At 38.1% G+C, this 14,222-nt stretch overlaps 1 protein-coding gene across 5 annotated transcripts in view; it reads right to left on the bottom strand.

Annotated features, from left to right (window-relative positions):
• Sh3d19 (SH3 domain containing 19) overlaps positions 1-14,222 on the bottom strand; it is a 183,456-nt gene that overhangs the window by 61,285 nt on the left and 107,949 nt on the right. For all 5 annotated transcript variants that reach the window (XM_087205713.1, XM_087205714.1, XM_087205716.1 and 2 more), the window contains exon 3: positions 1,214-1,254. The gene's annotated coding sequence lies outside the window, so the exon portion shown is untranslated. The remainder of the gene's footprint in view (positions 1-1,213; positions 1,255-14,222) is intronic.

The following is a 14,222-nucleotide window of genomic DNA, read 5'->3' as shown; positions in this document are numbered from 1 at the left end:
GCTTGAATCACTGGTGGTACATGCATGACTGTCTCATCAGGTAGTTTGTACCATCCCATGCAACTGTCCCATGCTACTCGGTGTATACTAACCACCACTGTTTCTGAGCCACCTGGCAGCAAGACATGAATTACAGCTCATTGTAAATGCCTTATTCTCCCTGATCCTCCTTTCCACCCCACCCTAAGCATATCAAGACATGTAATGCTAACATGGATTTTTCATGTTAACATTTGAATTCCCTTTATCATACACTGTAGCAACCTCATATCTTTATAATTTACCAACACAGAAATGGAGTGAAGAAACATGGCATGTTTTTCTGTATTGCTACCTTAAAATTTTTGCTGGAATGGCTCAAATGCTTGTTTTTCATGACCTATAAATATCTTAAATTAATACTGAATATTAAAAATTATGTTTCTAAAAATAGGTTACATTCTCAGTGTGGTTACCTCAGCTTAAATAATGAGATCATCTAAAATCTCATCTCTTTTTTTTTTCTATAACAGGTAATTTTTATTCTATTTGGAAAAGGGCTCTTTCCAGAGCCTTTTATTTGAGAAGAGTAACATAAAAGTACACCTGAATCCTGTACCGAGAGCAAATGTTAAAGCTTTAATCAGGAAGTAAAGACAAAAAGTATAAATGTGTCATTTTTGGAAGGAATTCTCACAGCATTTCTCTTATATGTGGACATATGAGCCTGTCTTCATAGGCATTCACACAGCTTAAAAAAATATTGTGAAGAGGGTTGGGGATTTAGCTCAGTGGTTTTGCCGCCTGCTGCGCAAGCGCAAGGACACGAGTTCGATCTCCGGTACCAAAAAAATATATATATTGTGAAGAAAATTAAGGAAAGAAAATGAACCAAAAAAGGACAGGGTTTAATATTTTTAAACCCATCAGATGTGTCTAACTTTAGAAGATGGTTACATAAAATTGTACCATATCATAGATACTAACTACAGGGCCAATTTTGTGTTTAAACGGCTTCAATCTGTAAGAGAAAGGTATTGTTCTGAGGAGTTTGCTTCTCAATAAATAAAAGCTAAAAAAAACTAGCTGTTTGAAATACTTTATCACTTCTTACAAGAAGCTACTCTTGTTGGATTCTTTGTAAATTCATCAAATACAATCACTTGCTGGGAGTCTAAATCATCATTTAAAAGTACTACAAACAAAAATACAGAGCAGGAAAAAACAAACTTACATCTCTTGATTACAGCTCTAATAGATGACAAGGGTCCTTGGCTAGAAAAAGAAAGAAAACACATTATACATTCATCAATCCTTTTGAAGAAGAGTTATTCATAATGCTGGGTCATTTCTGAGACTCAATATGGTGTTAAGCAGCAAGCTGAATACATTATAGGCCTATCCTCTTTATAAAATAAGAAAAAAATTTAAATTGCCTTTTTTATTTAAGATGTTTTATGGAAAGTGAGGAGGATGTTGAAGTATATCTAAAGTGTAAATAAAATCTGGCTTAAAATCACTTTCATAGAAGCCTATGTATTGTGTCTTCCAGTGAAAATCTGGATACACCTTGTAGTCAGATAGTATTACACAGTACACAAAAGAGCTTACTCATAGCTCTTTTCTGTTTGACACTGAAACTCCTGTCTTCTCATATCACATTTAAATACATCATCTATATAGTCAATGTGACTTTAAGCACCAATAGTATTCTTTAAAATTAGAATTTTAAACACCACCACTCAATAAAACAATCTTCTGCTTACTTTGAGTTCTGCTCAAGAGCTGGTTGATTCTGGCTTTGCCTCAGTGTGATCTTGGAAGAATCAGGAACCACATTCTGGGACTGTTTACCTTTTAGTCCAGGCCCTCTAGCTACAACGGCTTATTGGTACTAGTTTATGAAGGGGACTTTTGTCCTTATTCAAACAAGCCAGGTAAGTGTTTTTGGAATCACTTAGAAAAAAATATAATCCTGAAAATTTAATGATATGATTTAGGGGAAAAAAAAAAGAAAAAAGAACTTCTTGATTACAAAGTTCTTCTCTTTTCAGAATGTTCTTTAAAAATTTATATTTATTTTAAAATTTATACTGTTTAAAAATTTATGCTTGTGGTAATGCTTTTTACAGATGAATTACGACTTTAGGAAGATACAATAACATATCAGTTCATCTTAAGAAGGGATTCTTGGGCCAGGGATTTAGCTCAGCGGTTCCACTGTCTGCTTCGAAAGCACAAGGTCCCGAGTTCAATCCCCAGTACCAAAAAAAAAAAAAAAAAAAGAATATACTTGGTATGGTTTGCATAAAATAACATAACAGTTCATGTTAAGAGTAAGTTCACTTTAAGAATCTTCTTGCTACGGTTTGAATGTGTTCCCCAAAAGCATGAGTTGGAAACTTCAACCCTAATGAAACAGTACTGGGAGATGTGGCCTAAGGAGACTCCTAACTAGGCCAGGAGGGCTCTGCCCTCCAAATGGATCGCTACTGCTGCTCTTGTGGGAGGGAGTTCATTATAAAAGAGGGGAGGCTTTCTTTCTCTTGCCCTGTCTGCCACTGCCAACATGAAAGCCCTTGGCAGGTGCCAGCCCCTTGATCTTGGCCTTCCCAACCTCCAGAACTGTAAGTCAATAAATTCCTGTTCATTATAAATTGGTCTATGGTATTCTTTACAAGCAGCACAAAATGGACTATGGTAATACAATTCTGTCAGACCAGGAAAAAAGCTCCAGGAGGCCTCAGATAGCACGAAGCAAGGACTGTAATGTAAATAGAAAATTCTTCATCAATACTGATTTTTAAAAGTTTGTGAAAGTCTTTCTATAGAACAACTACTTGAAAAAAAAGAATTAACTACATAAGGTAATATGGAAGAAGTAATAGGTAAAAAAAAGGAAGTAGGTTTGCTGAGGCCTACAGGAGAAACTTCTCGGGGCAGAAATAGTGAGAATCTGTAAGTCAACATTGTGCCCATTGATTCAGATGCAGTTATTAAAAAGAATCACCATCAGCACTCAGAAGCAGGGTGTGAAAAGCCAACTTTTTGTGTGTGTACCTAAGCAGCACAGAATAGCTGTTATTGAGTACATCATACTTTCCTTGTTCAGATATTACAAGGATATATGCGTACCCATGTTTACAGCAGCACAATTTATAATAGCTAGATCTCGGAAACAGCATATATGTCTATCATCAGAAGAATGGATGAGGAAAATGTGGTATTTACATACAATGGAGTACAACTATGCCATAAAGATACATAAACTGGACACATTTATAGGTAAATAGATGCAACTTGAGAACATGTTAAGTGAAGTCAGGCTGAGATTAAATATCAAATGGTTTTCCTTATGTGAGAAACTAAAAAAATATATATATATATTTTTATAAAAATAGCCAAAATATAAGACTAATAAAAGCAGGGAGAAGTTTAAATAATTCTCCAAATTATCTATTCTGTTGTTTCAAAAATATTTTTATACATATGCTAATTTGTTTCATTTATACTACTAGTTTCTTTTAGTTCACTGAAAAGAATGCTTTGTACTATTATTACCTGTTTGTTTCTTCTTTGTAAGAGAGAACCTTTTCTATGTTCTATACTCCAAGTAACTACTTTGAAGATAATGATACACAGTGTACTAACTAGTTACTGTCATTATTTTGTTACGAAATTTTGTTTCTTCATGAAATAAAAAATTATAAATAAACAATTTCCTTGCTTAGGTACACTAACTTGGAAGAATGATATTAACTAAAATACTAGTTGCTACTTTTGTGGCAGAAGGTAGGGTACTGGTTGGGGGGGAACCTGGGAAGTGTTATGTCCTCCTCCAAAAAGGTATGGTGACGTCTTCACCCTTACTAGCTCTGAATATGACTTTTTGGAAGTAGGATAATTACAAATATAATTAGTTACGATAAGGTCATAGTAGGGTAGGATGGGCCCAACTCAACATGACTGCTTCTTTAGAACAGTGGTCTCCAAGGTCTAGTTTCATGGAAGACAATTTTTCCATGGACTGGGGTGGACAGGGGGCTAGTTTCTTTTTTTATTAGTATATATTTGTAATACATAATAATTACATTCCCTGGCATCATGGGCTCAGCTCTACCTCAGATCATCGGGTGTTAGATTCTCATATGGAAATACAATCTAGATCCCTCACGTGAGCAGTTCACAGTAGGGTTTACGCTATGAGAATCTAATGCCACTTGTCTTAGTCACTTTCTCATTTCTGAGACACAATAGAAGACACTCACAACTTGCAGGAGGTTGATTTTGGCTCACATTTCAATTCATGGTCAGTTGGTGCCAAGGTGAGACAGCATGGCAGAGGGGCATGGTGGAGGAGAAGCTGCTCACATCATGGTTGTCAGGAAGCATAGAAGGAGAGCCAGGGAGTGCCGAGCCTCTTCCCAACGGGCCCTGCCTGTTAACAGCCAGCCCATGATAAAGTCCCCCTAATCCAATCACCTTTCAAAAGCCCTGCCTCTGAGTGCCTGGGGCTGATCTGACAAGGTGGAACTCAGGAGTAATTCCAGCAATGGGGAATGGCTGTAAATACAGATGGTGCTCCACTCGCTCAGCTCCTAACAGGCCACTGACGGTACTGGTCCATGGCCCAGAGTTTTGGGACCCCTGCTTTAGAAAGACAAGAGGTCCACATGATGACACACACAGGGAGAGCTCCATGTCATGACAAAGGTATAATGATGTCTCTGTAGGAATGATTTCTCCACAGGTTTTAGAGGGAACATGGCCTCACTGACAACTTGATTCTGGACTTCCAGCTTCCAGAACTGTGGGGCAATAAATTTCTGTTGTTTGAAGCTACTTGGTTTGGGGTACTTTAGTTACTGCAATCCTTAAAAACAAAGGCAGACTAAGCATCTCTAATCTGAAAATCCAAAATCCAAAACTGAGTACTGACCTGACACTCCAAAGGGTTCAGATATTGGAGCATCTTAAGATTTTGGATAGAACATCCCACAGGTAAAGTCCATGCAGATATTCCAAAATCCGAAAAGCTCTAAAACTTGAAACACTTCTGGTGCCAAGTATTTATTTCCTATAAGGCATATTCAACCTTCACAAGTGACCTGGATCAACCTGATAAAAGCCATCTATGAAAAACTAAGAGCCAATAACATACTAAATGGTCAAAAACTGAAATCCTTCACACTAAAATCAGAAACAAGACAAGGATGTCCACTATCACCACTCCTGTTCAATATAGTTTTGGAAACATTAGCCACGGCAATTAGAAAAGAGAAAGGGATAAAAGGAATAAACATAGGAAATGAAGTTAAAACTATTATTTGCAGATGACATGATACTCTCTATAAAAGATCGCAAGAACTCCACCAAAAGTCTTCTAGACTTAATAACCAACTTCAGAAGAGTAGATGGAGACCGAATCAGCTCGCTACAGACAGGCAGGTCTGCAGACGCGCTCCCGTGGTCGCCAGTCAGGCAGAAAACACCGAATCAGCCCACTGCAGACAGGCAGGTCTGTGGACCCAGTCCCAAGGTCGCCAGTCATGCAGAAAACACCAAATCAGCCCACGCCCCGGCAGCAATCCACTGGATACCCGGCCCCCCCACACTCCTTTGGCCTCTTCTCTGTACAGCCACCTGGTTCCACACTACAAGGACGCAGAGGACACCAGACCAACAGACCACTGCACTGGAGCTAATCAAGTTCTCAGCATTTAAAGAATTTCTGCCCAGAGGTAGGGGCTTCTGAGCCGCTGCCCCACTGCTCATGGTCCAGAGGAAGGGGCTTCCGGGCCGGCTGCTCCCATCCCCTGGCCCACCTCTCCCAGCTCAGAGGAGGTGAGCTGCGAGGAAGGCAGCAGCACTCCCCAACCCTGCCAGTCAAAATGAGAAAACACGTAAATAAGTCTCAAAACCAGACTTCCAGATCACCTACAGCAACCCCAAAGGGAAATGAGATGGAACACTCTGATACTCAACCACCTGGACCCACTGAACTGGCAACAAAAGGGGATCTGGAAAAAAGGAAATCAGAAATAATTTCTCAGATAACAGCAGAGATTGTGCCCCTAGTGCAAGACATGATTAATAAATTTAGAGAGGAGCTGAGGAACATGATGGAATCCCAACACAGGAAACAAATGGAATCCATACAACAGATGCAAATAGATTTCCAGGACATGAAAAACTCTACTGAAAGTCTACAAAGCAGAATGAGCCAATGTGAGGACAGAATTTCAGATATAGAAGATAAGATTGCAATTAGTGACTAGGAAAAGAAAAATTGCTTCAAAATTATAAGGGACCATGAGAAATCAATCTAGCAGCTGCTAGACAATGCAACGAAGAATAACATAACACTGATTGGAGTCAATGAAGAAACAGGAGAGAGTGCAGATGACATAAAAAAACTCTTCGCAGAAGTAATGGCAGAAAACTTCCCAAGCAGGGGAAAAGAACTTGACATACAGATAAGTGAGGCATATAGGACTCCAAATAGCCTTGATCAAAAAAAATCTACACACAGGCATATAATTGTTAAGATTCCAGAAACACAACAGAAGAACAAAGTTCTCCAAGCAGTCAGAGAAAAGAAACAAATCACATACAAAAGAAAGCCCATCAGAATCACACCAGACTTCTCAACACAAACCATCAAGGCAAGAAGAGCTTGGAGTGATATATTCCAAGCCCTAAAAGAAAACAGCCTCCAACCCAGATTGATGTACCCTGCAAAACTATCTTTCAAAATGGATAGAGAAATAAGATACTTTCATGACAAAGAGCACCTTAGGAACTTCGTGAATACCAAACCAGCACTCCAAAGAATTTTACACAATATCCTAGGAACAGACATTGAAGATCACAACCCCAAGAAGCAAAGCAGAATGAACCCGTCTGGCATGACAAGAAATTAAATGTAAAGGGGGAGAACCCAAGAAAAAGAAAAAGTCATGGCAATGACAAGTCAATACGTTTCAGTTATAACCATCAACATTAACGGTCTCAAGTCACCAATCAAAAGAAACAGACTGGCAGAATGGGTCAAGAAGCAAAATCCAACAATATGCTGCATACAAGAAACACACTTAATTCAAAAGGAAACTCATAGACTGAAAGTTAAAGGGTGGAAAACAATACTCCATGTGACAGGAACCCCAAAAAAAGCAGGAGTAGCTATCCTCTTTGCAGATCAAGTAGATTTCAAACCAACACTGATTAAGAGAGATGAAGAAGGACACTACATCCTTGTAAAGGGAACACTCCAAGAGGAAGAGATGACAATCATAAATATCTATGCACCAAATACTAGTGCACCCAACTATATAAAACAAATACTAATGGACATGAAAAGTCATATATGCACTAATACAATTGTAGTGGGGGACCTCAACACCCCACTGTCACAAATAGATCAACTAGACAAAAAATAAGTAATGAAATACAAGAACTCAATCGAACTCTTGAACAAATGAACAGATGTTTACAGTCTTCCACTCCACAAAATCAGAATACACATTCTTCTCAGCTGCACATGGGTCATTCTCCAAAATAGACCACATACTCACACAGAGAACATGTTTAAGTAAGTGCAAAGGAATTTAAGTTATCCCCTGTATATTATCAGACCACAGTGTGATGAAATTGGAGATCCATAGCAAAAGAAACTCAAAAAATTTCATAAACACGTGGAAATTGAACAACACACTTCTGAATAACCAGTGGGTCACAGAGGAAATTAAAGAAGAAATCAGACAGTTCCTTCAATTAAATGACAATGACAATACAACATATCAGAATCTATGGGACACAATGAAAGCAGTCTTACGAGGGAAATTCATAGCAGTGAATACGCATATTAGGAAAACAGAATGAGCCCAATTAAACAACCTGATGCCCAACCTCAAGCTTCTAGAAAAAGAAGAGCAGGACAACCCCAGAGCTCATACAAGGGAAGAAATTATAAAGATCAGAGGAGAAATCAATGCAATGGAGACTAAGAGAATGATACAAAAAAATCAATGAAGCCAAGAGTTGGTTCTTCGAAAGAATCAACAACATTGACAAACCCTTAGCCAACCTTATCAGAAAAAGGAAAGAAAAGGCCCAAATCCATGCAATTAGGAATGAAAAGGGTGAACTTACAACAGACCCAGCAGAAATCCAGAGGATCATCAATACCTACTTCCAGAATCTATATGCCAATAAGATGGACAACACAGAAGAAATGGACAGATTCCTAGATACATATGAATTACCAAAGTTGAACAAAGAAGACCTAAAAATTCTGAACAACCCAATATCAACCAATGAAATTGAAAATGTAATTAAAAATTTAGCAACTAAGAAAAGCCCGGGCCCTGATGGCTTCACTGCTGAATTCTACAAGACATTTAGAGAGGAACTGCTGCCACTACTGTTTAAACTCTTCAGTGAAATTGAAAGGGAAGCAATACTCCCAAATTCATTCCTGGAAGCAAGCATCACCTTGATCCCCAAAGCAGAGAAAGACCCAACTGAAAAAGAGAACTATAGGCCAATCTCACTAATGAACATAGATGCAAAAATCCTTCATAAGATACTGGCAAACAGAATGCAGAAGATCATCAAGAAGATCATACACCCTGATCAAGTGGGATTCATCCCAGGGATGCAGGGATGGTTCAATATACGCAAATCAGTCAATGTAATACACTATAGCAATAGAGCCAAGGACAAAAACCATATGGTTATCTCCATAGATGCAGAAAAAGCATTTGACAAAATCCAACATGCATTTATGATAAAAACGCTACAAAAAATTGGAATAGATGGTTTCTACCTCAAACTGATAGAAGCCATCTATGAAAAACCAACAGCCAATATCATACTAAATGGTCAAAAACTGAAATCCTTCACACTAAAATCAGGAACAAGACAAGGATGTCCACTATCACCACTCTTGTTCAATATAGTTCTGGAAACATTAGCCACGGCAATTAGACAAGAGAAAGAAATAAAAGGAATAAAGATAGGTAATGAAGAAGTCAAATTGTCATTACTTGCAGATGACATGATACTCTATATAGAAGACCCCAAGAACTCCACCAAAAGTCTTCTAGACTTAATAACCAAATTCAGTCAAGTAGCTGGTTACAAGGTCAACACACAAAAATCAGTAGCTTTCCTCTACACGAATGACAGACTCACTGAGAGAGAAATAGGGCAAAGAATTCCTTCCACAATAGCATCCAAAAAACTGAAATACCTAGGAATCAACCTAACGAAAGAAATCAAAGACCTCTTCTCTGAAAACTATGGCACTCTGAAAAGAGGGATTGAAGATGATATCAGAAAATGGACAGACATCCCCTGCTCCTGGGTAGGAAGGATTAATAGAGTGAAAATGGCCATACTTCCAAAACTGCTATATAGATTTAATGCAATTCCAATTGAGATCCCACCAGCATACTTCATAGACCTCGAGAAAACAATCCAAAAATTCATTTGGAACAAGAAGAGACCCAGAAGAGCAAAAGCAATTCTAGGTAACAGAGACATGGCAGGGGGTATCACAATCCCCAACCTGCAACTCTACTACAAAGCTACTGTGATCAAAACACCATGGTACTGGCAAAGAAACAGGCTTGAGGACCAGTGGAACAGATTAGAAGATGCAGAAACAACGCCAGACACACTCAGCCATCTCATCTTCGCCAAAGGAGCCAAACACCCTCACTGGAGGAAAGATAGCCTCTTTAATAAATGGTGCTGGAAAAATTGTGTTTCAACTTGCCAAAGATTAAAACTAGACCTGTATCTCTCACCATGCACTAAACTAAAATCAAAATGGATTAAAGATCTAAATATTAAAATAGAAACTCTGAACCAGTTGGAACAGAGGTTAGGTAGAACTCTTGAAGACATTGGTGTAGGAAAAGATTTTATGAACAAAACCTCATTTGCCCGTGAACTAGCACAATCAACAAATGGGACCTCTTCTTATTAAAAGGCTTCTGCACAGCAAGAGAAACCACCAGCAGTGTGAAGAGACAACCCACAATGTGGGAAAAAATCTTCACCTGCTCTTCCTCAGACAAAGGTCTATTATCTCGAATCTATAAAGAACTTAAAAAGATCAGACCTCCCAAATTTAAAGACCCAATCCAAAAATGGGCATCTGAAATGAACAGACATTTCTCACACAAAGAAGTAGAAATAGCAAATAAATACATGAAAAAATGTTCAACATCACTGGTCATTTGAGAGATGCAAATGAAAACAACACTGAGATTCCACTTCACTCCAGAAAGAATGGCTGCTATCATGAATCAACCAATAACAAATGCTGGCGGGGCTGTGGGGAAAGAGGAACCCTGCTCCACTGCTGGTGGGAGTGTAGACTGGTGCAAGCACTGTGGAAATCAGTATGGAGATAGCTCAGAGAACTAGGACTGGAAGTCCCATTTGACCCCGCTATTCCACTGCTGGGGATCTTCCCAAAAGAATTAAAAGAATCATACCACAGTGATATATGTGCACCCATGTTCATAGGAGCACAGTTTGTAATAGCTAAAACTTGGAAACAGCCCAAATGCCCATCAACTGGAGAGTATATAAAGAAAATGTGGTTTTTTAATAAAATGGAGTACTACTCATCCATAAAAAATGAGAAATTAGAGACATTTATAGCTAAGTGGATGCACATTGAAGCAATACTCTTAAGTGAAATAAATAGGACACACATGTGTAAATACCGAATAGTTTCTCTGGTGTCAGAATCTGAAAGTGTAAATAAGGATTAAAATGTATAATAGGTAATGTGAAATAGGAAGAAAAGGGGCAAAGGGGAAGGAAGTGGGAGGGCTAGGGGAAAGGATAGAAAGGAATGGGATTAATATGAGAAAATGGAAAAATAGAAACAAAATCTTTGTAAATAGAGAGGAATGGAGGGGTTGAAGGGAGGGCTGGGCAAGGGTGAAATATAAGAACCAAGAGAGACTATGTAAAGGTGCAAATTTCCAATGATGAATGTCATTATATTGTATACCTAAAATGTACCAATTATTAGAATGAATAATCGATAATGCAAAATAGGAAGAAAAGGTCCAAAGGGGTAGGTGTAGTGGGAGGCAGAGGGGAAAGGAAAGAAGGGAAAGGAAAAAATGATGAGAAATGGAAAAAATGGAAATAAAGTCTTTGTAAATAGGGAAGCTTGGAGGGCGTGAAGGGAGGGCTAGGAATGGGGAAAAAATAAGAAAGAAAAATAAAACAAATTTAAAATTATAAAAATAATTTGAGATTAACTATAGTCCTTTGGAGACAATGAAAATCATAGGAACATATGTAAATATATACAGAGTCTGTCCCCCAAAATGTATACACACTTCAGGAAAAGAAAAATAGTATGATGTTTTTTCAACAGATGGTGTTACTCTTGTATGGGGGACCCTAGTGGATGTCATATATCGCAGAAAACCCACTACACTGCCAGCCCTTAGAGAAGAAATTAAAAGTGCATGTGCAGCAATCTCAATGACCAAGGTTACTCAAACAGCAGCTCCCCAACAAATGTCTGGAACCTGTTGGTCGACACTTTGAGCACCTCTTGTAATTGTAGGGGCCACAGGTAACTTGTATTGATCTCATGATGTCTCAAAAAATTTAGTATTAAAATATTTATACAATTTTTCTTTTCCTGAAGTGTGTATACTCTTTTTGGGTGGACTCTGAGTAATAGATGATTTGAATTTTAGGGCACATACGGGATACAGGAAAAGAAGGTAAAGAAAGGTGCAATGAAAGTAGGAAAAAAGGAACAGACTCTGTACATAGTCTAGTGAGTGTATCAGAATACAAGTGGAAGGATTAATTATTTCACAGGGGTGTAATTAGTATAGCCCAATACATTTGGCCTTTATTTTGACATCATTCCTAATTCACCTTGAATCATTCAGGATTGAAATCTGAAAGGGTGAACTGCCTAGCAGAAGTGTATGGTGTCTACTGATGATGTGACCAAAATATCAGGAGCAAAACTCAAACATTCCCGATCATCTGATATTTGGAACTGGGCTAGCAGCAAACCATGTGACAAAGTCGTGCATGTGTGCGTGCATGGGAGTGCCTGGGAAGATGCCTCAATGTCAACATGTGATTTTTTCACAAGAGGCCAAATTTTTCTCAGCCAGTACAATATTCTCCTATTAAAAAATGAAACCTTGCAGGGGATTTAGCTCAGTGGTTCCGGCGCCTGCCTCGCAAGCGCAAGGTCCTGAGTTCGATCTCCGGTACCAAAAATAAATAAATAAATAAAAAATAAAACCTTACTATTAATAAAAGCATATAAAATTAGTGGGTCTAGTAGAAGGCAGCAGGGAAAGAAAAAAAGTGAGAAATGTGATTCTTTTTTTTTTGGTCCTGGGGATCGAACTCAGTTCCTTGCGCTTGCACTGCAGGTGGCGAAACCACTGAGCTAAATCCCCGGCCCAGAAATGTTATTCTTTATGAGATTAAAATAAAATTGGCATTAGGGAGGAGAGTGTGCCTTTTTTTAGTGTAAAACTAATACATGAAACAGATCAAAATATTAGTTATTTGGTAATTGTAAATATTTAGGAAGAAATTAAGTCAGTTTGAAATCCATACTTCATTATGAAACAGATACTTTTTTTTAAAGAGGTAAATGTATTTGTTATTAATAAAAATGAATAACTTGTTATAAGATACAAGATTTTTTTTAAACATCAAATAACTTTAAAACACAGCACCCTATTTATTTATTTAGAAACAGGGTCTCACTCTGTTGCCCAGGCTCATCTTCAACTCCTGCATGCAAGTGATTCTTCTCCCTCAGCCTCCCTAATAGCTAGGACTACAGGCACAATAGCATGCTTCTCCCTTTTTTTTTTTGTACCAGGGATTGAACTCAGGTCCTTGCACTTGCAAGGCAGGCGGCGTAACCACTAAGCTAAATCCCTGGTCCCTATGCCTCTTTTAAAAAGTAAGTTTTAATCCCAGCATGAGGAGGCTGAGGCAGGAGGATTGTCAAGAGTTCCAGGCCAGCCTGGGTTAAACAGAGAGTTTAAGGCCAGTCTGAACTTTATAGTGAGACCCTGTCTCAAAAAAACCAAAACAAAGAAAGTGTCTTTTAATGTGAATGCCTCTCCCAGTCATTTTTTTTTTAGCTTTGTATCATTTAATCAAAGGTTTAAATCACCTAAGCTCTTCCTTTGAGCTTTTAGAAGTTCTTATAGCATTACATTTCTATCTTTTAAATAAATATTGTGATGTCTAAGCCAGAATAAAATAGGCTCAGTCAGTAGTTGAGAAAATAATATAATAAAGCAACAAATATATACCAAACAGCAAAGCTTCATCTATGCAATTTCATACATTAAAAGTCTTTAATAAAACAGATACATTTTTAAAAACTCACTGAACCAAGTCCTTCAAAAAAAACCAGTTCTTAAGGAGTTACTGTCATAAAGCTGGAGACTTTGACCAAGAATGTAAATGAAATGTGAAAACAGCTGAGTTCATTCTAACAACACTAGGATTTGTTCTCCTCTGGGAATTGCAAAAGAAACTTCAACAATGAATAGATAGAAAACGTTTACGTAAATATTAAAAAATGTCTCCATTACACAAATGAAGCTAGCAGCCTTCCCCCACCAGGTCATTTCTATTTTTTGCAAACCCACTGGAAAACTTCTCCACTGGATACCAAGAATGTATTTGGTAGCTAAAGGAAATTAAAATCATGAAATTACTCAAGAGGTGCAGTAAATTTCTGGACCTGAGAGCCCAGAGAAAAGCAAGATTTAGGATACCATATTATGCATTTGAGGACATTTTCATTTAAGGGTAACAACTGGCCTTTAAAAGTGTTGATACTGAGTCTGATAGTCCCCAAACAGGTAGTTCTGTTTAAAAAGATATTTTAAAAATTCATGGAGAATAAATCTGTCTTCTAATAAACATTAAAAAGAAACAGCAAGGGCCGGGGATTTAGCTCAGTGGTTTCGCCGCCTGCTGCGCAAGTGCAAGGACCGGAGTTCGATCCCCGATACCAAAAAAACAAAAACAAAAACACCAAGGAGGGAAACCAGTAGATGTATAAGCAAATGGAGAAGAGCATGGCAGGTATGGGGGTCCCACAGGACAAAGGAGCACATATTGTGAATGAGTACAGCAAGGTACGGGCTCTGGCTGAAAAATGGTGAGGTGCACACTGGCATCGGCACATCCTCTGAAAT

This window comes from Heterocephalus glaber, unplaced genomic scaffold (assembly GCF_053883595.1).
Source record: "Heterocephalus glaber isolate CG9 unplaced genomic scaffold, H.glaber_assembly_v1.0 deba00000613, whole genome shotgun sequence".
Lineage (NCBI taxonomy): Eukaryota > Metazoa > Chordata > Mammalia > Rodentia > Bathyergidae > Heterocephalus > Heterocephalus glaber.
This window is presented reverse-complemented; position numbering and strand designations above follow the sequence as displayed.